This window comes from Schistocerca nitens, chromosome 2 (genome assembly GCF_023898315.1).
Source record: "Schistocerca nitens isolate TAMUIC-IGC-003100 chromosome 2, iqSchNite1.1, whole genome shotgun sequence".
Classification (NCBI taxonomy): Eukaryota; Metazoa; Arthropoda; class Insecta; order Orthoptera; family Acrididae; genus Schistocerca; species Schistocerca nitens.
Window position 1 is genome coordinate 669309654 of NC_064615.1, and position 26572 is coordinate 669336225.

Sequence of the window (26572 nt, forward strand, 5' to 3'; positions counted from 1 at the left end):
GAAGCGATCTGATAGGGCCGGGCTCCATCGCCAACTGCAGGAGCTTCTGCTCTCACAAATCGGCTAGGAAGAACGTGGTTTGCTCTTCGTAAGAAACTTGAAAGCAACGTCAGCGATGAGGTCAACAGAGGTGACAAATAAATGTTGCGAATCAAGATAATCGCGTCGTTGCAGTAATTGTTATACTGAATGCACAGGACATTTCTCATTTGCATTAGACAACGCTACACGACGATTCGGTGCTTATTTCTGCAGTAAGTAAGTGGGCCGCCTACTTTCCCCCGATCGGATACCGACGTGGACGGATGCCATCATTAAATGATTCACGAGTGGGACTGCAGCAGGGCATTACAGCGTTAACACCAGCCACAGTACGATGCGTTTTCGAATCGACAAACGACTTCTTTCCGAAAGGTCTAGCGATGGACTCAGATTCCGAAGCATCAGACGAGGTGGCCGAGTGGTTAAGGCGTTGGACTGCTAATCCAATGTGCTCTGCACGCGTGGGTTCGAATCCCATCCTCGTCGAAGAATTTTACGTAAGGCATCCATTTCGGATCCCGCCTTCTACATGCGAAACGCTACTCAGTAGCAACAGTGGAACGTGTAGGTGGCAGATAACATCAGCAAGAAATATGAAACTAAACCGCCTACCAGATGGAAGGAAACAACATTCGATTGCGCACGCCTTTTCGAATCAAACATCATCTCAAGACCTATAAAGGAAACGAAGTTTGGCACCTTGCTGGTGTTTGGGAAGGGTGCGTTCAAATTCATATTTAAGTGCTTACTTCTCGCAGTCATTTTAACGTATCGAGCCTATAATACCCCCAACTGTAGCACAACTGTCGCCTTTCGACAGTTTGCTTTCCGTTCGGCCGCCATATACGGAAGCGATCTGATAGGGCCGGGCTCCATCGCCAACTGCAGGAGCTTCTGCTCTCACAAATCGGCTAGGAAGAACGTGGTTTGCTCTTCGTAAGAAACTTGAAAGCAACGTCAGCGATGAGGTCAACAGAGGTGACAAATAAATGTTGCGAATCAAGATAATCGCGTCGTTGCAGTAATTGTTATACTGAATGCACAGGACATTTCTCATTTGCATTAGACAACGCTACACGACGATTCGGTGCTTATTTCTGCAGTAAGTAAGTGGGCCGCCTACTTTCCCCCGATCGGATACCGACGTGGACGGATGCCATCATTAAATGATTCACGAGTGGGACTGCAGCAGGGCATTACAGCGTTAACACCAGCCACAGTACGATGCGTTTTCGAATCGACAAACGACTTCTTTCCGAAAGGTCTAGCGATGGACTCAGATTCCGAAGCATCAGACGAGGTGGCCGAGTGGTTAAGGCGTTGGACTGCTAATCCAATGTGCTCTGCACACGTGGGTTCGAATCCCATCCTCGTCGAAGAATTTTACGTAAGGCATCCATTTCGGATCCCGCCTTCTACATGCGAAACGCTACTCAGTAGCAACAGTGGAACGTGTAGGTGGCAGATAACATCAGCAAGAAATATGAAACTAAACCGCCTACCAGATGGAAGGAAACAACATTCGATTGCGCACGCCTTTTCGAATCAAACATCATCTCAAGACCTATAAAGGAAACGAAGTTTGGCACCTTGCTGGTGTTTGGGAAGGGTGCGTTCTAATTCATATTTAAGTGCTTACTTCTCGCAGTCATTTTAACGTATCGAGCCTATAATACCCCCAACTGTAGCACAAGTGTCGCCTTTCGACAGTTCGCTTTCCGTTCGGCCGCCATATACGGAAGCGATCTGATAGGGCCGGGCTCCATCGCCAACTGCAGGAGCTTCTGCTCTCACAAATCGGCTAGGAAGAACGTGGTTTGCTCTTCGTAAGAAACTTGAAAGCAACGTCAGCGATGAGGTCAACAGAGGTGACAAATAAATGTTGCGAATCAAGATAATCGCGTCGTTGCAGTAATTGTTATACTGAATGCACAGGACATTTCTCATTTGCATTAGACAACGCTACACGACGATTCGGTGCTTATTTCTGCAGTAAGTAAGTGGGCCGCCTACTTTCCCCCGATCGGATACCGACGTGGACGGATGCCATCATTAAATGATTCACGAGTGGGACTGCAGCAGGGCATTACAGCGTTAACACCAGCCACAGTACGATGCGTTTTCGAATCGACAAACGACTTCTTTCCGAAAGGTCTAGCGATGGACTCAGATTCCGAAGCATCAGACGAGGTGGCCGAGTGGTTAAGGCGTTGGACTGCTAATCCAATGTGCTCTGCACACGTGGGTTCGAATCCCATCCTCGTCGAAGAATTTTACGTAAGGCATCCATTTCGGATCCCGCCTTCTACATGCGAAACGCTACTCAGTAGCAACAGTGGAACGTGTAGGTGGCAGATAACATCAGCAAGAAATATGAAACTAAACCGCCTACCAGATGGAAGGAAACAACATTCGATTGCGCACGCCTTTTCGAATCAAACATCATCTCAAGACCTATAAAGGAAACGAAGTTTGGCACCTTGCTGGTGTTTGGGAAGGGTGCGTTCTAATTCATATTTAAGTGCTTACTTCTCGCAGTCATTTTAACGTATCGAGCCTATAATACCCCCAACTGTAGCACAAGTGTCGCCTTTCGACAGTTCGCTTTCCGTTCGGCCGCCATATACGGAAGCGATCTGATAGGGCCGGGCTCCATCGCCAACTGCAGGAGCTTCTGCTCTCACAAATCGGCTAGGAAGAACGTGGTTTGCTCTTCGTAAGAAACTTGAAAGCAACGTCAGCGATGAGGTCAACAGAGGTGACAAATAAATGTTGCGAATCAAGATAATCGCGTCGTTGCAGTAATTGTTATACTGAATGCACAGGACATTTCTCATTTGCATTAGACAACGCTACACGACGATTCGGTGCTTATTTCTGCAGTAAGTAAGTGGGCCGCCTACTTTCCCCCGATCGGATACCGACGTGGACGGATGCCATCATTAAATGATTCACGAGTGGGACTGCAGCAGGGCATTACAGCGTTAACACCAGCCACAGTACGATGCGTTTTCGAATCGACAAACGACTTCTTTCCGAAAGGTCTAGCGATGGACTCAGATTCCGAAGCATCAGACGAGGTGGCCGAGTGGTTAAGGCGTTGGACTGCTAATCCAATGTGCTCTGCACGCGTGGGTTCGAATCCCATCCTCGTCGAAGAATTTTACGTAAGGCATCCATTTCGGATCCCGCCTTCTACATGCGAAACGCTACTCAGTAGCAACAGTGGAACGTGTAGGTGGCAGATAACATCAGCAAGAAATATGAAACTAAACCGCCTACCAGATGGAAGGAAACAACATTCGATTGCGCACGCCTTTTCGAATCAAACATCATCTCAAGACCTATAAAGGAAACGAAGTTTGGCACCTTGCTGGTGTTTGGGAAGGGTGCGTTCTAATTCATATTTAAGTGCTTACTTCTCGCAGTCATTTTAACGTATCGAGCCTATAATACCCCCAACTGTAGCACAACTGTCGCCTTTCGACAGTTTGCTTTCCGTTCGGCCGCCATATACGGAAGCGATCTGATAGGGCCGGGCTCCATCGCCAACTGCAGGAGCTTCTGCTCTCACAAATCGGCTAGGAAGAACGTGGTTTGCTCTTCGTAAGAAACTTGAAAGCAACGTCAGCGATGAGGTCAACAGAGGTGACAAATAAATGTTGCGAATCAAGATAATCGCGTCGTTGCAGTAATTGTTATACTGAATGCACAGGACATTTCTCATTTGCATTAGACAACGCTACACGACGATTCGGTGCTTATTTCTGCAGTAAGTAAGTGGGCCGCCTACTTTCCCCCGATCGGATACCGACGTGGACGGATGCCATCATTAAATGATTCACGAGTGGGACTGCAGCAGGGCATTACAGCGTTAACACCAGCCACAGTACGATGCGTTTTCGAATCGACAAACGACTTCTTTCCGAAAGGTCTAGCGATGGACTCAGATTCCGAAGCATCAGACGAGGTGGCCGAGTGGTTAAGGCGTTGGACTGCTAATCCAATGTGCTCTGCACACGTGGGTTCGAATCCCATCCTCGTCGAAGAATTTTACGTAAGGCATCCATTTCGGATCCCGCCTTCTACATGCGAAACGCTACTCAGTAGCAACAGTGGAACGTGTAGGTGGCAGATAACATCAGCAAGAAATATGAAACTAAACCGCCTACCAGATGGAAGGAAACAACATTCGATTGCGCACGCCTTTTCGAATCAAACATCATCTCAAGACCTATAAAGGAAACGAAGTTTGGCACCTTGCTGGTGTTTGGGAAGGGTGCGTTCTAATTCATATTTAAGTGCTTACTTCTCGCAGTCATTTTAACGTATCGAGCCTATAATACCCCCAACTGTAGCACAAGTGTCGCCTTTCGACAGTTCGCTTTCCGTTCGGCCGCCATATACGGAAGCGATCTGATAGGGCCGGGCTCCATCGCCAACTGCAGGAGCTTCTGCTCTCACAAATCGGCTAGGAAGAACGTGGTTTGCTCTTCGTAAGAAACTTGAAAGCAACGTCAGCGATGAGGTCAACAGAGGTGACAAATAAATGTTGCGAATCAAGATAATCGCGTCGTTGCAGTAATTGTTATACTGAATGCACAGGACATTTCTCATTTGCATTAGACAACGCTACACGACGATTCGGTGCTTATTTCTGCAGTAAGTAAGTGGGCCGCCTACTTTCCCCCGATCGGATACCGACGTGGACGGATGCCATCATTAAATGATTCACGAGTGGGACTGCAGCAGGGCATTACAGCGTTAACACCAGCCACAGTACGATGCGTTTTCGAATCGACAAACGACTTCTTTCCGAAAGGTCTAGCGATGGACTCAGATTCCGAAGCATCAGACGAGGTGGCCGAGTGGTTAAGGCGTTGGACTGCTAATCCAATGTGCTCTGCACACGTGGGTTCGAATCCCATCCTCGTCGAAGAATTTTACGTAAGGCATCCATTTCGGATCCCGCCTTCTACATGCGAAACGCTACTCAGTAGCAACAGTGGAACGTGTAGGTGGCAGATAACATCAGCAAGAAATATGAAACTAAACCGCCTACCAGATGGAAGGAAACAACATTCGATTGCGCACGCCTTTTCGAATCAAACATCATCTCAAGACCTATAAAGGAAACGAAGTTTGGCACCTTGCTGGTGTTTGGGAAGGGTGCGTTCTAATTCATATTTAAGTGCTTACTTCTCGCAGTCATTTTAACGTATCGAGCCTATAATACCCCCAACTGTAGCACAAGTGTCGCCTTTCGACAGTTCGCTTTCCGTTCGGCCGCCATATACGGAAGCGATCTGATAGGGCCGGGCTCCATCGCCAACTGCAGGAGCTTCTGCTCTCACAAATCGGCTAGGAAGAACGTGGTTTGCTCTTCGTAAGAAACTTGAAAGCAACGTCAGCGATGAGGTCAACAGAGGTGACAAATAAATGTTGCGAATCAAGATAATCGCGTCGTTGCAGTAATTGTTATACTGAATGCACAGGACATTTCTCATTTGCATTAGACAACGCTACACGACGATTCGGTGCTTATTTCTGCAGTAAGTAAGTGGGCCGCCTACTTTCCCCCGATCGGATACCGACGTGGACGGATGCCATCATTAAATGATTCACGAGTGGGACTGCAGCAGGGCATTACAGCGTTAACACCAGCCACAGTACGATGCGTTTTCGAATCGACAAACGACTTCTTTCCGAAAGGTCTAGCGATGGACTCAGATTCCGAAGCATCAGACGAGGTGGCCGAGTGGTTAAGGCGTTGGACTGCTAATCCAATGTGCTCTGCACGCGTGGGTTCGAATCCCATCCTCGTCGAAGAATTTTACGTAAGGCATCCATTTCGGATCCCGCCTTCTACATGCGAAACGCTACTCAGTAGCAACAGTGGAACGTGTAGGTGGCAGATAACATCAGCAAGAAATATGAAACTAAACCGCCTACCAGATGGAAGGAAACAACATTCGATTGCGCACGCCTTTTCGAATCAAACATCATCTCAAGACCTATAAAGGAAACGAAGTTTGGCACCTTGCTGGTGTTTGGGAAGGGTGCGTTCTAATTCATATTTAAGTGCTTACTTCTCGCAGTCATTTTAACGTATCGAGCCTATAATACCCCCAACTGTAGCACAACTGTCGCCTTTCGACAGTTTGCTTTCCGTTCGGCCGCCATATACGGAAGCGATCTGATAGGGCCGGGCTCCATCGCCAACTGCAGGAGCTTCTGCTCTCACAAATCGGCTAGGAAGAACGTGGTTTGCTCTTCGTAAGAAACTTGAAAGCAACGTCAGCGATGAGGTCAACAGAGGTGACAAATAAATGTTGCGAATCAAGATAATCGCGTCGTTGCAGTAATTGTTATACTGAATGCACAGGACATTTCTCATTTGCATTAGACAACGCTACACGACGATTCGGTGCTTATTTCTGCAGTAAGTAAGTGGGCCGCCTACTTTCCCCCGATCGGATACCGACGTGGACGGATGCCATCATTAAATGATTCACGAGTGGGACTGCAGCAGGGCATTACAGCGTTAACACCAGCCACAGTACGATGCGTTTTCGAATCGACAAACGACTTCTTTCCGAAAGGTCTAGCGATGGACTCAGATTCCGAAGCATCAGACGAGGTGGCCGAGTGGTTAAGGCGTTGGACTGCTAATCCAATGTGCTCTGCACGCGTGGGTTCGAATCCCATCCTCGTCGAAGAATTTTACGTAAGGCATCCATTTCGGATCCCGCCTTCTACATGCGAAACGCTACTCAGTAGCAACAGTGGAACGTGTAGGTGGCAGATAACATCAGCAAGAAAAATGAAACTAAACCGCCTACCAGATGGAAGGAAACAACATTCGATTGCGCACGCCTTTTCGAATCAAACATCATCTCAAGACCTATAAAGGAAACGAAGTTTGGCACCTTGCTGGTGTTTGGGAAGGGTGCGTTCTAATTCATATTTAAGTGCTTACTTCTCGCAGTCATTTTAACGTATCGAGCCTATAATACCCCCAACTGTAGCACAACTGTCGCCTTTCGACAGTTTGCTTTCCGTTCGGCCGCCATATACGGAAGCGATCTGATAGGGCCGGGCTCCATCGCCAACTGCAGGAGCTTCTGCTCTCACAAATCGGCTAGGAAGAACGTGGTTTGCTCTTCGTAAGAAACTTGAAAGCAACGTCAGCGATGAGGTCAACAGAGGTGACAAATAAATGTTGCGAATCAAGATAATCGCGTCGTTGCAGTAATTGTTATACTGAATGCACAGGACATTTCTCATTTGCATTAGACAACGCTACACGACGATTCGGTGCTTATTTCTGCAGTAAGTAAGTGGGCCGCCTACTTTCCCCCGATCGGATACCGACGTGGACGGATGCCATCATTAAATGATTCACGAGTGGGACTGCAGCAGGGCATTACAGCGTTAACACCAGCCACAGTACGATGCGTTTTCGAATCGACAAACGACTTCTTTCCGAAAGGTCTAGCGATGGACTCAGATTCCGAAGCATCAGACGAGGTGGCCGAGTGGTTAAGGCGTTGGACTGCTAATCCAATGTGCTCTGCACGCGTGGGTTCGAATCCCATCCTCGTCGAAGAATTTTACGTAAGGCATCCATTTCGGATCCCGCCTTCTACATGCGAAACGCTACTCAGTAGCAACAGTGGAACGTGTAGGTGGCAGATAACATCAGCAAGAAATATGAAACTAAACCGCCTACCAGATGGAAGGAAACAACATTCGATTGCGCACGCCTTTTCGAATCAAACATCATCTCAAGACCTATAAAGGAAACGAAGTTTGGCACCTTGCTGGTGTTTGGGAAGGGTGCGTTCTAATTCATATTTAAGTGCTTACTTCTCGCAGTCATTTTAACGTATCGAGCCTATAATACCCCCAACTGTAGCACAACTGTCGCCTTTCGACAGTTCGCTTTCCGTTCGGCCGCCATATACGGAAGCGATCTGATAGGGCCGGGCTCCATCGCCAACTGCAGGAGCTTCTGCTCTCACAAATCGGCTAGGAAGAACGTGGTTTGCTCTTCGTAAGAAACTTGAAAGCAACGTCAGCGATGAGGTCAACAGAGGTGACAAATAAATGTTGCGAATCAAGATAATCGCGTCGTTGCAGTAATTGTTATACTGAATGCACAGGACATTTCTCATTTGCATTAGACAACGCTACACGACGATTCGGTGCTTATTTCTGCAGTAAGTAAGTGGGCCGCCTACTTTCCCCCGATCGGATACCGACGTGGACGGATGCCATCATTAAATGATTCACGAGTGGGACTGCAGCAGGGCATTACAGCGTTAACACCAGCCACAGTACGATGCGTTTTCGAATCGACAAACGACTTCTTTCCGAAAGGTCTAGCGATGGACTCAGATTCCGAAGCATCAGACGAGGTGGCCGAGTGGTTAAGGCGTTGGACTGCTAATCCAATGTGCTCTGCACGCGTGGGTTCGAATCCCATCCTCGTCGAAGAATTTTACGTAAGGCATCCATTTCGGATCCCGCCTTCTACATGCGAAACGCTACTCAGTAGCAACAGTGGAACGTGTAGGTGGCAGATAACATCAGCAAGAAAAATGAAACTAAACCGCCTACCAGATGGAAGGAAACAACATTCGATTGCGCACGCCTTTTCGAATCAAACATCATCTCAAGACCTATAAAGGAAACGAAGTTTGGCACCTTGCTGGTGTTTGGGAAGGGTGCGTTCTAATTCATATTTAAGTGCTTACTTCTCGCAGTCATTTTAACGTATCGAGCCTATAATACCCCCAACTGTAGCACAACTGTCGCCTTTCGACAGTTTGCTTTCCGTTCGGCCGCCATATACGGAAGCGATCTGATAGGGCCGGGCTCCATCGCCAACTGCAGGAGCTTCTGCTCTCACAAATCGGCTAGGAAGAACGTGGTTTGCTCTTCGTAAGAAACTTGAAAGCAACGTCAGCGATGAGGTCAACAGAGGTGACAAATAAATGTTGCGAATCAAGATAATCGCGTCGTTGCAGTAATTGTTATACTGAATGCACAGGACATTTCTCATTTGCATTAGACAACGCTACACGACGATTCGGTGCTTATTTCTGCAGTAAGTAAGTGGGCCGCCTACTTTCCCCCGATCGGATACCGACGTGGACGGATGCCATCATTAAATGATTCACGAGTGGGACTGCAGCAGGGCATTACAGCGTTAACACCAGCCACAGTACGATGCGTTTTCGAATCGACAAACGACTTCTTTCCGAAAGGTCTAGCGATGGACTCAGATTCCGAAGCATCAGACGAGGTGGCCGAGTGGTTAAGGCGTTGGACTGCTAATCCAATGTGCTCTGCACGCGTGGGTTCGAATCCCATCCTCGTCGAAGAATTTTACGTAAGGCATCCATTTCGGATCCCGCCTTCTACATGCGAAACGCTACTCAGTAGCAACAGTGGAACGTGTAGGTGGCAGATAACATCAGCAAGAAAAATGAAACTAAACCGCCTACCAGATGGAAGGAAACAACATTCGATTGCGCACGCCTTTTCGAATCAAACATCATCTCAAGACCTATAAAGGAAACGAAGTTTGGCACCTTGCTGGTGTTTGGGAAGGGTGCGTTCTAATTCATATTTAAGTGCTTACTTCTCGCAGTCATTTTAACGTATCGAGCCTATAATACCCCCAACTGTAGCACAACTGTCGCCTTTCGACAGTTTGCTTTCCGTTCGGCCGCCATATACGGAAGCGATCTGATAGGGCCGGGCTCCATCGCCAACTGCAGGAGCTTCTGCTCTCACAAATCGGCTAGGAAGAACGTGGTTTGCTCTTCGTAAGAAACTTGAAAGCAACGTCAGCGATGAGGTCAACAGAGGTGACAAATAAATGTTGCGAATCAAGATAATCGCGTCGTTGCAGTAATTGTTATACTGAATGCACAGGACATTTCTCATGTGCATTAGACAACGCTACACGACGATTCGGTGCTTATTTCTGCAGTAAGTAAGTGGGCCGCCTACTTTCCCCCGATCGGATACCGACGTGGACGGATGCCATCATTAAATGATTCACGAGTGGGACTGCAGCAGGGCATTACAGCGTTAACACCAGCCACAGTACGATGCGTTTTCGAATCGACAAACGACTTCTTTCCGAAAGGTCTAGCGATGGACTCAGATTCCGAAGCATCAGACGAGGTGGCCGAGTGGTTAAGGCGTTGGACTGCTAATCCAATGTGCTCTGCACGCGTGGGTTCGAATCCCATCCTCGTCGAAGAATTTTACGTAAGGCATCCATTTCGGATCCCGCCTTCTACATGCGAAACGCTACTCAGTAGCAACAGTGGAACGTGTAGGTGGCAGATAACATCAGCAAGAAAAATGAAACTAAACCGCCTACCAGATGGAAGGAAACAACATTCGATTGCGCACGCCTTTTCGAATCAAACATCATCTCAAGACCTATAAAGGAAACGAAGTTTGGCACCTTGCTGGTGTTTGGGAAGGGTGCGTTCTAATTCATATTTAAGTGCTTACTTCTCGCAGTCATTTTAACGTATCGAGCCTATAATACCCCCAACTGTAGCACAACTGTCGCCTTTCGACAGTTTGCTTTCCGTTCGGCCGCCATATACGGAAGCGATCTGATAGGGCCGGGCTCCATCGCCAACTGCAGGAGCTTCTGCTCTCACAAATCGGCTAGGAAGAACGTGGTTTGCTCTTCGTAAGAAACTTGAAAGCAACGTCAGCGATGAGGTCAACAGAGGTGACAAATAAATGTTGCGAATCAAGATAATCGCGTCGTTGCAGTAATTGTTATACTGAATGCACAGGACATTTCTCATGTGCATTAGACAACGCTACACGACGATTCGGTGCTTATTTCTGCAGTAAGTAAGTGGGCCGCCTACTTTCCCCCGATCGGATACCGACGTGGACGGATGCCATCATTAAATGATTCACGAGTGGGACTGCAGCAGGGCATTACAGCGTTAACACCAGCCACAGTACGATGCGTTTTCGAATCGACAAACGACTTCTTTCCGAAAGGTCTAGCGATGGACTCAGATTCCGAAGCATCAGACGAGGTGGCCGAGTGGTTAAGGCGTTGGACTGCTAATCCAATGTGCTCTGCACGCGTGGGTTCGAATCCCATCCTCGTCGAAGAATTTTACGTAAGGCATCCATTTCGGATCCCGCCTTCTACATGCGAAACGCTACTCAGTAGCAACAGTGGAACGTGTAGGTGGCAGATAACATCAGCAAGAAAAATGAAACTAAACCGCCTACCAGATGGAAGGAAACAACATTCGATTGCGCACGCCTTTTCGAATCAAACATCATCTCAAGACCTATAAAGGAAACGAAGTTTGGCACCTTGCTGGTGTTTGGGAAGGGTGCGTTCTAATTCATATTTAAGTGCTTACTTCTCGCAGTCATTTTAACGTATCGAGCCTATAATACCCCCAACTGTAGCACAACTGTCGCCTTTCGACAGTTTGCTTTCCGTTCGGCCGCCATATACGGAAGCGATCTGATAGGGCCGGGCTCCATCGCCAACTGCAGGAGCTTCTGCTCTCACAAATCGGCTAGGAAGAACGTGGTTTGCTCTTCGTAAGAAACTTGAAAGCAACGTCAGCGATGAGGTCAACAGAGGTGACAAATAAATGTTGCGAATCAAGATAATCGCGTCGTTGCAGTAATTGTTATACTGAATGCACAGGACATTTCTCATGTGCATTAGACAACGCTACACGACGATTCGGTGCTTATTTCTGCAGTAAGTAAGTGGGCCGCCTACTTTCCCCCGATCGGATACCGACGTGGACGGATGCCATCATTAAATGATTCACGAGTGGGACTGCAGCAGGGCATTACAGCGTTAACACCAGCCACAGTACGATGCGTTTTCGAATCGACAAACGACTTCTTTCCGAAAGGTCTAGCGATGGACTCAGATTCCGAAGCATCAGACGAGGTGGCCGAGTGGTTAAGGCGTTGGACTGCTAATCCAATGTGCTCTGCACGCGTGGGTTCGAATCCCATCCTCGTCGAAGAATTTTACGTAAGGCATCCATTTCGGATCCCGCCTTCTACATGCGAAACGCTACTCAGTAGCAACAGTGGAACGTGTAGGTGGCAGATAACATCAGCAAGAAAAATGAAACTAAACCGCCTACCAGATGGAAGGAAACAACATTCGATTGCGCACGCCTTTTCGAATCAAACATCATCTCAAGACCTATAAAGGAAACGAAGTTTGGCACCTTGCTGGTGTTTGGGAAGGGTGCGTTCTAATTCATATTTAAGTGCTTACTTCTCGCAGTCATTTTAACGTATCGAGCCTATAATACCCCCAACTGTAGCACAACTGTCGCCTTTCGACAGTTTGCTTTCCGTTCGGCCGCCATATACGGAAGCGATCTGATAGGGCCGGGCTCCATCGCCAACTGCAGGAGCTTCTGCTCTCACAAATCGGCTAGGAAGAACGTGGTTTGCTCTTCGTAAGAAACTTGAAAGCAACGTCAGCGATGAGGTCAACAGAGGTGACAAATAAATGTTGCGAATCAAGATAATCGCGTCGTTGCAGTAATTGTTATACTGAATGCACAGGACATTTCTCATGTGCATTAGACAACGCTACACGACGATTCGGTGCTTATTTCTGCAGTAAGTAAGTGGGCCGCCTACTTTCCCCCGATCGGATACCGACGTGGACGGATGCCATCATTAAATGATTCACGAGTGGGACTGCAGCAGGGCATTACAGCGTTAACACCAGCCACAGTACGATGCGTTTTCGAATCGACAAACGACTTCTTTCCGAAAGGTCTAGCGATGGACTCAGATTCCGAAGCATCAGACGAGGTGGCCGAGTGGTTAAGGCGTTGGACTGCTAATCCAATGTGCTCTGCACGCGTGGGTTCGAATCCCATCCTCGTCGAAGAATTTTACGTAAGGCATCCATTTCGGATCCCGCCTTCTACATGCGAAACGCTACTCAGTAGCAACAGTGGAACGTGTAGGTGGCAGATAACATCAGCAAGAAAAATGAAACTAAACCGCCTACCAGATGGAAGGAAACAACATTCGATTGCGCACGCCTTTTCGAATCAAACATCATCTCAAGACCTATAAAGGAAACGAAGTTTGGCACCTTGCTGGTGTTTGGGAAGGGTGCGTTCTAATTCATATTTAAGTGCTTACTTCTCGCAGTCATTTTAACGTATCGAGCCTATAATACCCCCAACTGTAGCACAACTGTCGCCTTTCGACAGTTTGCTTTCCGTTCGGCCGCCATATACGGAAGCGATCTGATAGGGCCGGGCTCCATCGCCAACTGCAGGAGCTTCTGCTCTCACAAATCGGCTAGGAAGAACGTGGTTTGCTCTTCGTAAGAAACTTGAAAGCAACGTCAGCGATGAGGTCAACAGAGGTGACAAATAAATGTTGCGAATCAAGATAATCGCGTCGTTGCAGTAATTGTTATACTGAATGCACAGGACATTTCTCATGTGCATTAGACAACGCTACACGACGATTCGGTGCTTATTTCTGCAGTAAGTAAGTGGGCCGCCTACTTTCCCCCGATCGGATACCGACGTGGACGGATGCCATCATTAAATGATTCACGAGTGGGACTGCAGCAGGGCATTACAGCGTTAACACCAGCCACAGTACGATGCGTTTTCGAATCGACAAACGACTTCTTTCCGAAAGGTCTAGCGATGGACTCAGATTCCGAAGCATCAGACGAGGTGGCCGAGTGGTTAAGGCGTTGGACTGCTAATCCAATGTGCTCTGCACGCGTGGGTTCGAATCCCATCCTCGTCGAAGAATTTTACGTAAGGCATCCATTTCGGATCCCGCCTTCTACATGCGAAACGCTACTCAGTAGCAACAGTGGAACGTGTAGGTGGCAGATAACATCAGCAAGAAATATGAAACTAAACCGCCTACCAGATGGAAGGAAACAACATTCGATTGCGCACGCCTTTTCGAATCAAACATCATCTCAAGACCTATAAAGGAAACGAAGTTTGGCACCTTGCTGGTGTTTGGGAAGGGTGCGTTCTAATTCATATTTAAGTGCTTACTTCTCGCAGTCATTTTAACGTATCGAGCCTATAATACCCCCAACTGTAGCACAACTGTCGCCTTTCGACAGTTTGCTTTCCGTTCGGCCGCCATATACGGAAGCGATCTGATAGGGCCGGGCTCCATCGCCAACTGCAGGAGCTTCTGCTCTCACAAATCGGCTAGGAAGAACGTGGTTTGCTCTTCGTAAGAAACTTGAAAGCAACGTCAGCGATGAGGTCAACAGAGGTGACAAATAAATGTTGCGAATCAAGATAATCGCGTCGTTGCAGTAATTGTTATACTGAATGCACAGGACATTTCTCATGTGCATTAGACAACGCTACACGACGATTCGGTGCTTATTTCTGCAGTAAGTAAGTGGGCCGCCTACTTTCCCCCGATCGGATACCGACGTGGACGGATGCCATCATTAAATGATTCACGAGTGGGACTGCAGCAGGGCATTACAGCGTTAACACCAGCCACAGTACGATGCGTTTTCGAATCGACAAACGACTTCTTTCCGAAAGGTCTAGCGATGGACTCAGATTCCGAAGCATCAGACGAGGTGGCCGAGTGGTTAAGGCGTTGGACTGCTAATCCAATGTGCTCTGCACGCGTGGGTTCGAATCCCATCCTCGTCGAAGAATTTTACGTAAGGCATCCATTTCGGATCCCGCCTTCTACATGCGAAACGCTACTCAGTAGCAACAGTGGAACGTGTAGGTGGCAGATAACATCAGCAAGAAAAATGAAACTAAACCGCCTACCAGATGGAAGGAAACAACATTCGATTGCGCACGCCTTTTCGAATCAAACATCATCTCAAGACCTATAAAGGAAACGAAGTTTGGCACCTTGCTGGTGTTTGGGAAGGGTGCGTTCTAATTCATATTTAAGTGCTTACTTCTCGCAGTCATTTTAACGTATCGAGCCTATAATACCCCCAACTGTAGCACAACTGTCGCCTTTCGACAGTTTGCTTTCCGTTCGGCCGCCATATACGGAAGCGATCTGATAGGGCCGGGCTCCATCGCCAACTGCAGGAGCTTCTGCTCTCACAAATCGGCTAGGAAGAACGTGGTTTGCTCTTCGTAAGAAACTTGAAAGCAACGTCAGCGATGAGGTCAACAGAGGTGACAAATAAATGTTGCGAATCAAGATAATCGCGTCGTTGCAGTAATTGTTATACTGAATGCACAGGACATTTCTCATGTGCATTAGACAACGCTACACGACGATTCGGTGCTTATTTCTGCAGTAAGTAAGTGGGCCGCCTACTTTCCCCCGATCGGATACCGACGTGGACGGATGCCATCATTAAATGATTCACGAGTGGGACTGCAGCAGGGCATTACAGCGTTAACACCAGCCACAGTACGATGCGTTTTCGAATCGACAAACGACTTCTTTCCGAAAGGTCTAGCGATGGACTCAGATTCCGAAGCATCAGACGAGGTGGCCGAGTGGTTAAGGCGTTGGACTGCTAATCCAATGTGCTCTGCACGCGTGGGTTCGAATCCCATCCTCGTCGAAGAATTTTACGTAAGGCATCCATTTCGGATCCCGCCTTCTACATGCGAAACGCTACTCAGTAGCAACAGTGGAACGTGTAGGTGGCAGATAACATCAGCAAGAAAAATGAAACTAAACCGCCTACCAGATGGAAGGAAACAACATTCGATTGCGCACGCCTTTTCGAATCAAACATCATCTCAAGACCTATAAAGGAAACGAAGTTTGGCACCTTGCTGGTGTTTGGGAAGGGTGCGTTCTAATTCATATTTAAGTGCTTACTTCTCGCAGTCATTTTAACGTATCGAGCCTATAATACCCCCAACTGTAGCACAACTGTCGCCTTTCGACAGTTTGCTTTCCGTTCGGCCGCCATATACGGAAGCGATCTGATAGGGCCGGGCTCCATCGCCAACTGCAGGAGCTTCTGCTCTCACAAATCGGCTAGGAAGAACGTGGTTTGCTCTTCGTAAGAAACTTGAAAGCAACGTCAGCGATGAGGTCAACAGAGGTGACAAATAAATGTTGCGAATCAAGATAATCGCGTCGTTGCAGTAATTGTTATACTGAATGCACAGGACATTTCTCATGTGCATTAGACAACGCTACACGACGATTCGGTGCTTATTTCTGCAGTAAGTAAGTGGGCCGCCTACTTTCCCCCGATCGGATACCGACGTGGACGGATGCCATCATTAAATGATTCACGAGTGGGACTGCAGCAGGGCATTACAGCGTTAACACCAGCCACAGTACGATGCGTTTTCGAATCGACAAACGACTTCTTTCCGAAAGGTCTAGCGATGGACTCAGATTCCGAAGCATCAGACGAGGTGGCCGAGTGGTTAAGGCGTTGGACTGCTAATCCAATGTGCTCTGCACGCGTGGGTTCGAATCCCATCCTCGTCGAAGAATTTTACGTAAGGCATCCATTTCGGATCCCGCCTTCTACATGCGAAACGCTACTCAGTAGCAACAGTGGAACGTGTAGGTGGCAGATAACATCAGCAAGAAATATGAAACTAAACCGCCTACCAGATGGAAGGAAACAACATTCGATTGCGCACGCCTTTTCGAATCAAACATCATCTCAAGACCTATAAAGGAAACGAAGTTTGGCACCTTGCTGGTGTTTGGGAAGGGTGCGTTCTAATTCATATTTAAGTGCTTACTTCTCGCAGTCATTTTAACGTATCGAGCCTATAATACCCCCAACTGTAGCACAAGTGTCGCCTTTCGACAGTTCGCTTTCCGTTCGGCCGCCATATACGGAAGCGATCTGATAGGGCCGGGCTCCATCGCCAACTGCAGGAGCTTCTGCTCTCACAAATCGGCTAGGAAGAACGTGGTTTGCTCTTCGTAAGAAACTTGAAAGCAACGTCAGCGATGAGGTCAACAGAGGTGACAAATAAATGTTGCGAATCAAGATAATCGCGTCGTTGCAGTAATTGTTATACTGAATGCACAGGACATTTCTCATTTGCATTAGACAACGCTACACGACGATTCGGTGCTTATTTCTGCAGTAAGTAAGTGGGCCGCCTACTTTCCCCCGATCGGATACCGACGTGGACGGATGCCATCATTAAATGATTCACGAGTGGGACTGCAGCAGGGCATTACAGCGTTAACACCAGCCACAGTACGATGCGTTTTCGAATCGACAAACGACTTCTTTCCGAAAGGTCTAGCGATGGACTCAGATTCCGAAGCATCAGACGAGGTGGCCGAGTGGTTAAGGCGTTGGACTGCTAATCCAATGTGCTCTGCACACGTGGGTTCGAATCCCATCCTCGTCGAAGAATTTTACGTAAGGCATCCATTTCGGATCCCGCCTTCTACATGCGAAACGCTACTCAGTAGCAACAGTGGAACGTGTAGGTGGCAGATAACATCAGCAAGAAATATGAAACTAAACCGCCTACCAGATGGAAGGAAACAACATTCGATTGCGCACGCCTTTTCGAATCAAACATCATCTCAAGACCTATAAAGGAAACGAAGTTTGGCACCTTGCTGGTGTTTGGGAAGGGTGCGTTCTAATTCATATTTAAGTGCTTACTTCTCGCAGTCATTTTAACGTATCGAGCCTATAATACCCCCAACTGTAGCACAAGTGTCGCCTTTCGACAGTTCGCTTTCCGTTCGGCCGCCATATACGGAAGCGATCTGATAGGGCCGGGCTCCATCGCCAACTGCAGGAGCTTCTGCTCTCACAAATCGGCTAGGAAGAACGTGGTTTGCTCTTCGTAAGAAACTTGAAAGCAACGTCAGCGATGAGGTCAACAGAGGTGACAAATAAATGTTGCGAATCAAGATAATCGCGTCGTTGCAGTAATTGTTATACTGAATGCACAGGACATTTCTCATTTGCATTAGACAACGCTACACGACGATTCGGTGCTTATTTCTGCAGTAAGTAAGTGGGCCGCCTACTTTCCCCCGATCGGATACCGACGTGGACGGATGCCATCATTAAATGATTCACGAGTGGGACTGCAGCAGGGCATTACAGCGTTAACACCAGCCACAGTACGATGCGTTTTCGAATCGACAAACGACTTCTTTCCGAAAGGTCTAGCGATGGACTCAGATTCCGAAGCATCAGACGAGGTGGCCGAGTGGTTAAGGCGTTGGACTGCTAATCCAATGTGCTCTGCACGCGTGGGTTCGAATCCCATCCTCGTCGAAGAATTTTACGTAAGGCATCCATTTCGGATCCCGCCTTCTACATGCGAAACGCTACTCAGTAGCAACAGTGGAACGTGTAGGTGGCAGATAACATCAGCAAGAAATATGAAACTAAACCGCCTACCAGATGGAAGGAAACAACATTCGATTGCGCACGCCTTTTCGAATCAAACATCATCTCAAGACCTATAAAGGAAACGAAGTTTGGCACCTTGCTGGTGTTTGGGAAGGGTGCGTTCTAATTCATATTTAAGTGCTTACTTCTCGCAGTCATTTTAACGTATCGAGCCTATAATACCCCCAACTGTAGCACAACTGTCGCCTTTCGACAGTTTGCTTTCCGTTCGGCCGCCATATACGGAAGCGATCTGATAGGGCCGGGCTCCATCGCCAACTGCAGGAGCTTCTGCTCTCACAAATCGGCTAGGAAGAACGTGGTTTGCTCTTCGTAAGAAACTTGAAAGCAACGTCAGCGATGAGGTCAACAGAGGTGACAAATAAATGTTGCGAATCAAGATAATCGCGTCGTTGCAGTAATTGTTATACTGAATGCACAGGACATTTCTCATGTGCATTAGACAACGCTACACGACGATTCGGTGCTTATTTCTGCAGTAAGTAAGTGGGCCGCCTACTTTCCCCCGATCGGATACCGACGTGGACGGATGCCATCATTAAATGATTCACGAGTGGGACTGCAGCAGGGCATTACAGCGTTAACACCAGCCACAGTACGATGCGTTTTCGAATCGACAAACGACTTCTTTCCGAAAGGTCTAGCGATGGACTCAGATTCCGAAGCATCAGACGAGGTGGCCGAGTGGTTAAGGCGTTGGACTGCTAATCCAATGTGCTCTGCACGCGTGGGTTCGAATCCCATCCTCGTCGAAGAATTTTACGTAAGGCATCCATTTCGGATCCCGCCTTCTACATGCGAAACGCTACTCAGTAGCAACAGTGGAACGTGTAGGTGGCAGATAACATCAGCAAGAAATATGAAACTAAACCGCCTACCAGATGGAAGGAAACAACATTCGATTGCGCACGCCTTTTCGAATCAAACATCATCTCAAGACCTATAAAGGAAACGAAGTTTGGCACCTTGCTGGTGTTTGGGAAGGGTGCGTTCTAATTCATATTTAAGTGCTTACTTCTCGCAGTCATTTTAACGTATCGAGCCTATAATACCCCCAACTGTAGCACAAGTGTCGCCTTTCGACAGTTTGCTTTCCGTTCGGCCGCCATATACGGAAGCGATCTGATAGGGCCGGGCTCCATCGCCAACTGCAGGAGCTTCTGCTCTCACAAATCGGCTAGGAAGAACGTGGTTTGCTCTTCGTAAGAAACTTGAAAGCAACGTCAGCGATGAGGTCAACAGAGGTGACAAATAAATGTTGCGAATCAAGATAATCGCGTCGTTGCAGTAATTGTTATACTGAATGCACAGGACATTTCTCATTTGCATTAGACAACGCTACACGACGATTCGGTGCTTATTTCTGCAGTAAGTAAGTGGGCCGCCTACTTTCCCCCGATCGGATACCGACGTGGACGGATGCCATCATTAAATGATTCACGAGTGGGACTGCAGCAGGGCATTACAGCGTTAACACCAGCCACAGTACGATGCGTTTTCGAATCGACAAACGACTTCTTTCCGAAAGGTCTAGCGATGGACTCAGATTCCGAAGCATCAGACGAGGTGGCCGAGTGGTTAAGGCGTTGGACTGCTAATCCAATGTGCTCTGCACGCGTGGGTTCGAATCCCATCCTCGTCGAAGAATTTTACGTAAGGCATCCATTTCGGATCCCGCCTTCTACATGCGAAACGCTACTCAGTAGCAACAGTGGAACGTGTAGGTGGCAGATAACATCAGCAAGAAAAATGAAACTAAACCGCCTACCAGATGGAAGGAAACAACATTCGATTGCGCACGCCTTTTCGAATCAAACATCATCTCAAGACCTATAAAGGAAACGAAGTTTGGCACCTTGCTGGTGTTTGGGAAGGGTGCGTTCTAATTCATATTTAAGTGCTTACTTCTCGCAGTCATTTTAACGTATCGAGCCTATAATACCCCCAACTGTAGCACAACTGTCGCCTTTCGACAGTTTGCTTTCCGTTCGGCCGCCATATACGGAAGCGATCTGATAGGGCCGGGCTCCATCGCCAACTGCAGGAGCTTCTGCTCTCACAAATCGGCTAGGAAGAACGTGGTTTGCTCTTCGTAAGAAACTTGAAAGCAACGTCAGCGATGAGGTCAACAGAGGTGACAAATAAATGTTGCGAATCAAGATAATCGCGTCGTTGCAGTAATTGTTATACTGAATGCACAGGACATTTCTCATGTGCATTAGACAACGCTACACGACGATTCGGTGCTTATTTCTGCAGTAAGTAAGTGGGCCGCCTACTTTCCCCCGATCGGATACCGACGTGGACGGATGCCATCATTAAATGATTCACGAGTGGGACTGCAGCAGGGCATTACAGCGTTAACACCAGCCACAGTACGATGCGTTTTCGAATCGACAAACGACTTCTTTCCGAAAGGTCTAGCGATGGACTCAGATTCCGAAGCATCAGACGAGGTGGCCGAGTGGTTAAGGCGTTGGACTGCTAATCCAATGTGCTCTGCACGCGTGGGTTCGAATCCCATCCTCGTCGAAGAATTTTACGTAAGGCATCCATTTCGGATCCCGCCTTCTACATGCGAAACGCTACTCAGTAGCAACAGTGGAACGTGTAGGTGGCAGATAACATCAGCAAGAAATATGAAACTAAACCGCCTACCAGATGGAAGGAAACAACATTCGATTGCGCACGCCTTTTCGAATCAAACATCATCTCAAGACCTATAAAGGAAACGAAGTTTGGCACCTTGCTGGTGTTTGGGAAGGGTGCGTTCTAATTCATATTTAAGTGCTTACTTCTCGCAGTCATTTTAACGTATCGAGCCTATAATACCCCCAACTGTAGCACAAGTGTCGCCTTTCGACAGTTCGCTTTCCGTTCGGCCGCCATATACGGAAGCGATCTGATAGGGCCGGGCTCCATCGCCAACTGCAGGAGCTTCTGCTCTCACAAATCGGCTAGGAAGAACGTGGTTTGCTCTTCGTAAGAAACTTGAAAGCAACGTCAGCGATGAGGTCAACAGAGGTGACAAATAAATGTTGCGAATCAAGATAATCGCGTCGTTGCAGTAATTGTTATACTGAATGCACAGGACATTTCTCATTTGCATTAGACAACGCTACACGACGATTCGGTGCTTATTTCTGCAGTAAGTAAGTGGGCCGCCTACTTTCCCCCGATCGGATACCGACGTGGACGGATGCCATCATTAAATGATTCACGAGTGGGACTGCAGCAGGGCATTACAGCGTTAACACCAGCCACAGTACGATGCGTTTTCGAATCGACAAACGACTTCTTTCCGAAAGGTCTAGCGATGGACTCAGATTCCGAAGCATCAGACGAGGTGGCCGAGTGGTTAAGGCGTTGGACTGCTAATCCAATGTGCTCTGCACACGTGGGTTCGAATCCCATCCTCGTCGAAGAATTTTACGTAAGGCATCCATTTCGGATCCCGCCTTCTACATGCGAAACGCTACTCAGTAGCAACAGTGGAACGTGTAGGTGGCAGATAACATCAGCAAGAAATATGAAACTAAACCGCCTACCAGATGGAAGGAAACAACATTCGATTGCGCACGCCTTTTCGAATCAAACATCATCTCAAGACCTATAAAGGAAACGAAGTTTGGCACCTTGCTGGTGTTTGGGAAGGGTGCGTTCTAATTCATATTTAAGTGCTTACTTCTCGCAGTCATTTTAACGTATCGAGCCTATAATACCCCCAACTGTAGCACAAGTGTCGCCTTTCGACAGTTCGCTTTCCGTTCGGCCGCCATATACGGAAGCGATCTGATAGGGCCGGGCTCCATCGCCAACTGCAGGAGCTTCTGCTCTCACAAATCGGCTAGGAAGAACGTGGTTTGCTCTTCGTAAGAAACTTGAAAGCAACGTCAGCGATGAGGTCAACAGAGGTGACAAATAAATGTTGCGAATCAAGATAATCGCGTCGTTGCAGTAATTGTTATACTGAATGCACAGGACATTTCTCATTTGCATTAGACAACGCTACACGACGATTCGGTGCTTATTTCTGCAGTAAGTAAGTGGGCCGCCTACTTTCCCCCGATCGGATACCGACGTGGACGGATGCCATCATTAAATGATTCACGAGTGGGACTGCAGCAGGGCATTACAGCGTTAACACCAGCCACAGTACGATGCGTTTTCGAATCGACAAACGACTTCTTTCCGAAAGGTCTAGCGATGGACTCAGATTCCGAAGCATCAGACGAGGTGGCCGAGTGGTTAAGGCGTTGGACTGCTAATCCAATGTGCTCTGCACGCGTGGGTTCGAATCCCATCCTCGTCGAAGAATTTTACGTAAGGCATCCATTTCGGATCCCGCCTTCTACATGCGAAACGCTACTCAGTAGCAACAGTGGAACGTGTAGGTGGCAGATAACATCAGCAAGAAATATGAAACTAAACCGCCTACCAGATGGAAGGAAACAACATTCGATTGCGCACGCCTTTTCGAATCAAACATCATCTCAAGACCTATAAAGGAAACGAAGTTTGGCACCTTGCTGGTGTTTGGGAAGGGTGCGTTCTAATTCATATTTAAGTGCTTACTTCTCGCAGTCATTTTAACGTATCGAGCCTATAATACCCCCAACTGTAGCACAACTGTCGCCTTTCGACAGTTTGCTTTCCGTTCGGCCGCCATATACGGAAGCGATCTGATAGGGCCGGGCTCCATCGCCAACTGCAGGAGCTTCTGCTCTCACAAATCGGCTAGGAAGAACGTGGTTTGCTCTTCGTAAGAAACTTGAAAGCAACGTCAGCGATGAGGTCAACAGAGGTGACAAATAAATGTTGCGAATCAAGATAATCGCGTCGTTGCAGTAATTGTTATACTGAATGCACAGGACATTTCTCATGTGCATTAGACAACGCTACACGACGATTCGGTGCTTATTTCTGCAGTAAGTAAGTGGGCCGCCTACTTTCCCCCGATCGGATACCGACGTGGACGGATGCCATCATTAAATGATTCACGAGTGGGACTGCAGCAGGGCATTACAGCGTTAACACCAGCCACAGTACGATGCGTTTTCGAATCGACAAACGACTTCTTTCCGAAAGGTCTAGCGATGGACTCAGATTCCGAAGCATCAGACGAGGTGGCCGAGTGGTTAAGGCGTTGGACTGCTAATCCAATGTGCTCTGCACGCGTGGGTTCGAATCCCATCCTCGTCGAAGAATTTTACGTAAGGCATCCATTTCGGATCCCGCCTTCTACATGCGAAACGCTACTCAGTAGCAACAGTGGAACGTGTAGGTGGCAGATAACATCAGCAAGAAATATGAAACTAAACCGCCTACCAGATGGAAGGAAACAACATTCGATTGCGCACGCCTTTTCGAATCAAACATCATCTCAAGACCTATAAAGGAAACGAAGTTTGGCACCTTGCTGGTGTTTGGGAAGGGTGCGTTCTAATTCATATTTAAGTGCTTACTTCTCGCAGTCATTTTAACGTATCGAGCCTATAATACCCCCAACTGTAGCACAAGTGTCGCCTTTCGACAGTTTGCTTTCCGTTCGGCCGCCATATACGGAAGCGATCTGATAGGGCCGGGCTCCATCGCCAACTGCAGGAGCTTCTGCTCTCACAAATCGGCTAGGAAGAACGTGGTTTGCTCTTCGTAAGAAACTTGAAAGCAACGTCAGCGATGAGGTCAACAGAGGTGACAAATAAATGTTGCGAATCAAGATAATCGCGTCGTTGCAGTAATTGTTATACTGAATGCACAGGACATTTCTCATTTGCATTAGACAACGCTACACGACGATTCGGTGCTTATTTCTGCAGTAAGTAAGTGGGCCGCCTACTTTCCCCCGATCGGATACCGACGTGGACGGATGCCATCATTAAATGATTCACGAGTGGGACTGCAGCAGGGCATTACAGCGTTAACACCAGCCACAGTACGATGCGTTTTCGAATCGACAAACGACTTCTTTCCGAAAGGTCTAGCGATGGACTCAGATTCCGAAGCATCAGACGAGGTGGCCGAGTGGTTAAGGCGTTGGACTGCTAATCCAATGTGCTCTGCACGCGTGGGTTCGAATCCCATCCTCGTCGAAGAATTTTACGTAAGGCATCCATTTCGGATCCCGCCTTCTACATGCGAAACGCTACTCAGTAGCAACAGTGGAACGTGTAGGTGGCAGATAACATCAGCAAGAAAAATGAAACTAAACCGCCTACCAGATGGAAGGAAACAACATTCGATTGCGCACGCCTTTTCGAATCAAACATCATCTCAAGACCTATAAAGGAAACGAAGTTTGGCACCTTGCTGGTGTTTGGGAAGGGTGCGTTCTAATTCATATTTAAGTGCTTACTTCTCGCAGTCATTTTAACGTATCGAGCCTATAATACCCCCAACTGTAGCACAACTGTCGCCTTTCGACAGTTTGCTTTCCGTTCGGCCGCCATATACGGAAGCGATCTGATAGGGCCGGGCTCCATCGCCAACTGCAGGAGCTTCTGCTCTCACAAATCGGCTAGGAAGAACGTGGTTTGCTCTTCGTAAGAAACTTGAAAGCAACGTCAGCGATGAGGTCAACAGAGGTGACAAATAAATGTTGCGAATCAAGATAATCGCGTCGTTGCAGTAATTGTTATACTGAATGCACAGGACATTTCTCATGTGCATTAGACAACGCTACACGACGATTCGGTGCTTATTTCAGCAGTAAGTAAGTGGGCCGCCTACTTTCCCCCGATCGGATACCGACGTGGACGGATGCCATCATTAAATGATTCACGAGTGGGACTGCAGCAGGGCATTACAGCGTTAACACCAGCCACAGTACGATGCGTTTTCGAATCGACAAACGACTTCTTTCCGAAAGGTCTAGCGATGGACTCAGATTCCGAAGCATCAGACGAGGTGGCCGAGTGGTTAAGGCGTTGGACTGCTAATCCAATGTGCTCTGCACGCGTGGGTTCGAATCCCATCCTCGTCGAAGAATTTTACGTAAGGCATCCATTTCGGATCCCGCCTTCTACATGCGAAACGCTACTCAGTAGCAACAGTGGAACGTGTAGGTGGCAGATAACATCAGCAAGAAATATGAAACTAAACCGCCTACCAGATGGAAGGAAACAACATTCGATTGCGCACGCCTTTTCGAATCAAACATCATCTCAAGACCTATAAAGGAAACGAAGTTTGGCACCTTGCTGGTGTTTGGGAAGGGTGCGTTCTAATTCATATTTAAGTGCTTACTTCTCGCAGTCATTTTAACGTATCGAGCCTATAATACCCCCAACTGTAGCACAACTGTCGCCTTTCGACAGTTTGCTTTCCGTTCGGCCGCCATATACGGAAGCGATCTGATAGGGCCGGGCTCCATCGCCAACTGCAGGAGCTTCTGCTCTCACAAATCGGCTAGGAAGAACGTGGTTTGCTCTTCGTAAGAAACTTGAAAGCAACGTCAGCGATGAGGTCAACAGAGGTGACAAATAAATGTTGCGAATCAAGATAATCGCGTCGTTGCAGTAATTGTTATACTGAATGCACAGGACATTTCTCATTTGCATTAGACAACGCTACACGACGATTCGGTGCTTATTTCTGCAGTAAGTAAGTGGGCCGCCTACTTTCCCCCGATCGGATACCGACGTGGACGGATGCCATCATTAAATGATTCACGAGTGGGACTGCAGCAGGGCATTACAGCGTTAACACCAGCCACAGTACGATGCGTTTTCGAATCGACAAACGACTTCTTTCCGAAAGGTCTAGCGATGGACTCAGATTCCGAAGCATCAGACGAGGTGGCCGAGTGGTTAAGGCGTTGGACTGCTAATCCAATGTGCTCTGCACACGTGGGTTCGAATCCCATCCTCGTCGAAGAATTTTACGTAAGGCATCCATTTCGGATCCCGCCTTCTACATGCGAAACGCTACTCAGTAGCAACAGTGGAACGTGTAGGTGGCAGATAACATCAGCAAGAAATATGAAACTAAACCGCCTACCAGATGGAAGGAAACAACATTCGATTGCGCACGCCTTTTCGAATCAAACATCATCTCAAGACCTATAAAGGAAACGAAGTTTGGCACCTTGCTGGTGTTTGGGAAGGG

General features: G+C 47.8%; 30 non-coding genes across 30 annotated transcripts; all 30 read left to right on the forward strand.

Moving 5' to 3' along the window:
- The first annotated feature begins 446 nt into the window (after positions 1-446).
- Positions 447-528, forward strand: Trnas-gcu (transfer RNA serine (anticodon GCU)). Its single transcript has one exon. It is a non-coding gene; the product is annotated as a tRNA-Ser (tRNA).
- Positions 529-1336: 808 nt separating this feature from the next.
- Positions 1337-1418, forward strand: Trnas-gcu (transfer RNA serine (anticodon GCU)). The gene has a single exon. It is a non-coding gene; the product is annotated as a tRNA-Ser (tRNA).
- An 808-nt stretch (positions 1419-2226) lies between these two features.
- On the forward strand, positions 2227-2308 carry Trnas-gcu (transfer RNA serine (anticodon GCU)). Its single transcript has one exon. It is a non-coding gene; the product is annotated as a tRNA-Ser (tRNA).
- Positions 2309-3116: 808 nt separating this feature from the next.
- Positions 3117-3198, forward strand: Trnas-gcu (transfer RNA serine (anticodon GCU)). Its single transcript has one exon. It is a non-coding gene; the product is annotated as a tRNA-Ser (tRNA).
- An 808-nt stretch (positions 3199-4006) lies between these two features.
- Trnas-gcu (transfer RNA serine (anticodon GCU)) lies at positions 4007-4088 on the forward strand. The gene has a single exon. It is a non-coding gene; the product is annotated as a tRNA-Ser (tRNA).
- An 808-nt stretch (positions 4089-4896) lies between these two features.
- Positions 4897-4978, forward strand: Trnas-gcu (transfer RNA serine (anticodon GCU)). Its single transcript has one exon. It is a non-coding gene; the product is annotated as a tRNA-Ser (tRNA).
- An 808-nt stretch (positions 4979-5786) lies between these two features.
- Positions 5787-5868, forward strand: Trnas-gcu (transfer RNA serine (anticodon GCU)). Its single transcript has one exon. It is a non-coding gene; the product is annotated as a tRNA-Ser (tRNA).
- Positions 5869-6676: 808 nt separating this feature from the next.
- On the forward strand, positions 6677-6758 carry Trnas-gcu (transfer RNA serine (anticodon GCU)). The gene has a single exon. It is a non-coding gene; the product is annotated as a tRNA-Ser (tRNA).
- An 808-nt stretch (positions 6759-7566) lies between these two features.
- Positions 7567-7648, forward strand: Trnas-gcu (transfer RNA serine (anticodon GCU)). The gene has a single exon. It is a non-coding gene; the product is annotated as a tRNA-Ser (tRNA).
- Positions 7649-8456: 808 nt separating this feature from the next.
- Trnas-gcu (transfer RNA serine (anticodon GCU)) lies at positions 8457-8538 on the forward strand. Its single transcript has one exon. It is a non-coding gene; the product is annotated as a tRNA-Ser (tRNA).
- An 808-nt stretch (positions 8539-9346) lies between these two features.
- Positions 9347-9428, forward strand: Trnas-gcu (transfer RNA serine (anticodon GCU)). The gene has a single exon. It is a non-coding gene; the product is annotated as a tRNA-Ser (tRNA).
- An 808-nt stretch (positions 9429-10236) lies between these two features.
- On the forward strand, positions 10237-10318 carry Trnas-gcu (transfer RNA serine (anticodon GCU)). The gene has a single exon. It is a non-coding gene; the product is annotated as a tRNA-Ser (tRNA).
- An 808-nt stretch (positions 10319-11126) lies between these two features.
- Positions 11127-11208, forward strand: Trnas-gcu (transfer RNA serine (anticodon GCU)). The gene has a single exon. It is a non-coding gene; the product is annotated as a tRNA-Ser (tRNA).
- An 808-nt stretch (positions 11209-12016) lies between these two features.
- On the forward strand, positions 12017-12098 carry Trnas-gcu (transfer RNA serine (anticodon GCU)). The gene has a single exon. It is a non-coding gene; the product is annotated as a tRNA-Ser (tRNA).
- An 808-nt stretch (positions 12099-12906) lies between these two features.
- On the forward strand, positions 12907-12988 carry Trnas-gcu (transfer RNA serine (anticodon GCU)). The gene has a single exon. It is a non-coding gene; the product is annotated as a tRNA-Ser (tRNA).
- An 808-nt stretch (positions 12989-13796) lies between these two features.
- Trnas-gcu (transfer RNA serine (anticodon GCU)) lies at positions 13797-13878 on the forward strand. Its single transcript has one exon. It is a non-coding gene; the product is annotated as a tRNA-Ser (tRNA).
- An 808-nt stretch (positions 13879-14686) lies between these two features.
- Positions 14687-14768, forward strand: Trnas-gcu (transfer RNA serine (anticodon GCU)). Its single transcript has one exon. It is a non-coding gene; the product is annotated as a tRNA-Ser (tRNA).
- Positions 14769-15576: 808 nt separating this feature from the next.
- On the forward strand, positions 15577-15658 carry Trnas-gcu (transfer RNA serine (anticodon GCU)). Its single transcript has one exon. It is a non-coding gene; the product is annotated as a tRNA-Ser (tRNA).
- Positions 15659-16466: 808 nt separating this feature from the next.
- On the forward strand, positions 16467-16548 carry Trnas-gcu (transfer RNA serine (anticodon GCU)). The gene has a single exon. It is a non-coding gene; the product is annotated as a tRNA-Ser (tRNA).
- An 808-nt stretch (positions 16549-17356) lies between these two features.
- Trnas-gcu (transfer RNA serine (anticodon GCU)) lies at positions 17357-17438 on the forward strand. Its single transcript has one exon. It is a non-coding gene; the product is annotated as a tRNA-Ser (tRNA).
- An 808-nt stretch (positions 17439-18246) lies between these two features.
- On the forward strand, positions 18247-18328 carry Trnas-gcu (transfer RNA serine (anticodon GCU)). The gene has a single exon. It is a non-coding gene; the product is annotated as a tRNA-Ser (tRNA).
- Positions 18329-19136: 808 nt separating this feature from the next.
- Positions 19137-19218, forward strand: Trnas-gcu (transfer RNA serine (anticodon GCU)). The gene has a single exon. It is a non-coding gene; the product is annotated as a tRNA-Ser (tRNA).
- An 808-nt stretch (positions 19219-20026) lies between these two features.
- Positions 20027-20108, forward strand: Trnas-gcu (transfer RNA serine (anticodon GCU)). Its single transcript has one exon. It is a non-coding gene; the product is annotated as a tRNA-Ser (tRNA).
- Positions 20109-20916: 808 nt separating this feature from the next.
- On the forward strand, positions 20917-20998 carry Trnas-gcu (transfer RNA serine (anticodon GCU)). The gene has a single exon. It is a non-coding gene; the product is annotated as a tRNA-Ser (tRNA).
- An 808-nt stretch (positions 20999-21806) lies between these two features.
- On the forward strand, positions 21807-21888 carry Trnas-gcu (transfer RNA serine (anticodon GCU)). Its single transcript has one exon. It is a non-coding gene; the product is annotated as a tRNA-Ser (tRNA).
- Positions 21889-22696: 808 nt separating this feature from the next.
- Trnas-gcu (transfer RNA serine (anticodon GCU)) lies at positions 22697-22778 on the forward strand. Its single transcript has one exon. It is a non-coding gene; the product is annotated as a tRNA-Ser (tRNA).
- Positions 22779-23586: 808 nt separating this feature from the next.
- Positions 23587-23668, forward strand: Trnas-gcu (transfer RNA serine (anticodon GCU)). The gene has a single exon. It is a non-coding gene; the product is annotated as a tRNA-Ser (tRNA).
- An 808-nt stretch (positions 23669-24476) lies between these two features.
- Positions 24477-24558, forward strand: Trnas-gcu (transfer RNA serine (anticodon GCU)). Its single transcript has one exon. It is a non-coding gene; the product is annotated as a tRNA-Ser (tRNA).
- An 808-nt stretch (positions 24559-25366) lies between these two features.
- On the forward strand, positions 25367-25448 carry Trnas-gcu (transfer RNA serine (anticodon GCU)). Its single transcript has one exon. It is a non-coding gene; the product is annotated as a tRNA-Ser (tRNA).
- An 808-nt stretch (positions 25449-26256) lies between these two features.
- Trnas-gcu (transfer RNA serine (anticodon GCU)) lies at positions 26257-26338 on the forward strand. Its single transcript has one exon. It is a non-coding gene; the product is annotated as a tRNA-Ser (tRNA).
- Positions 26339-26572: the final 234 nt, after the last annotated feature.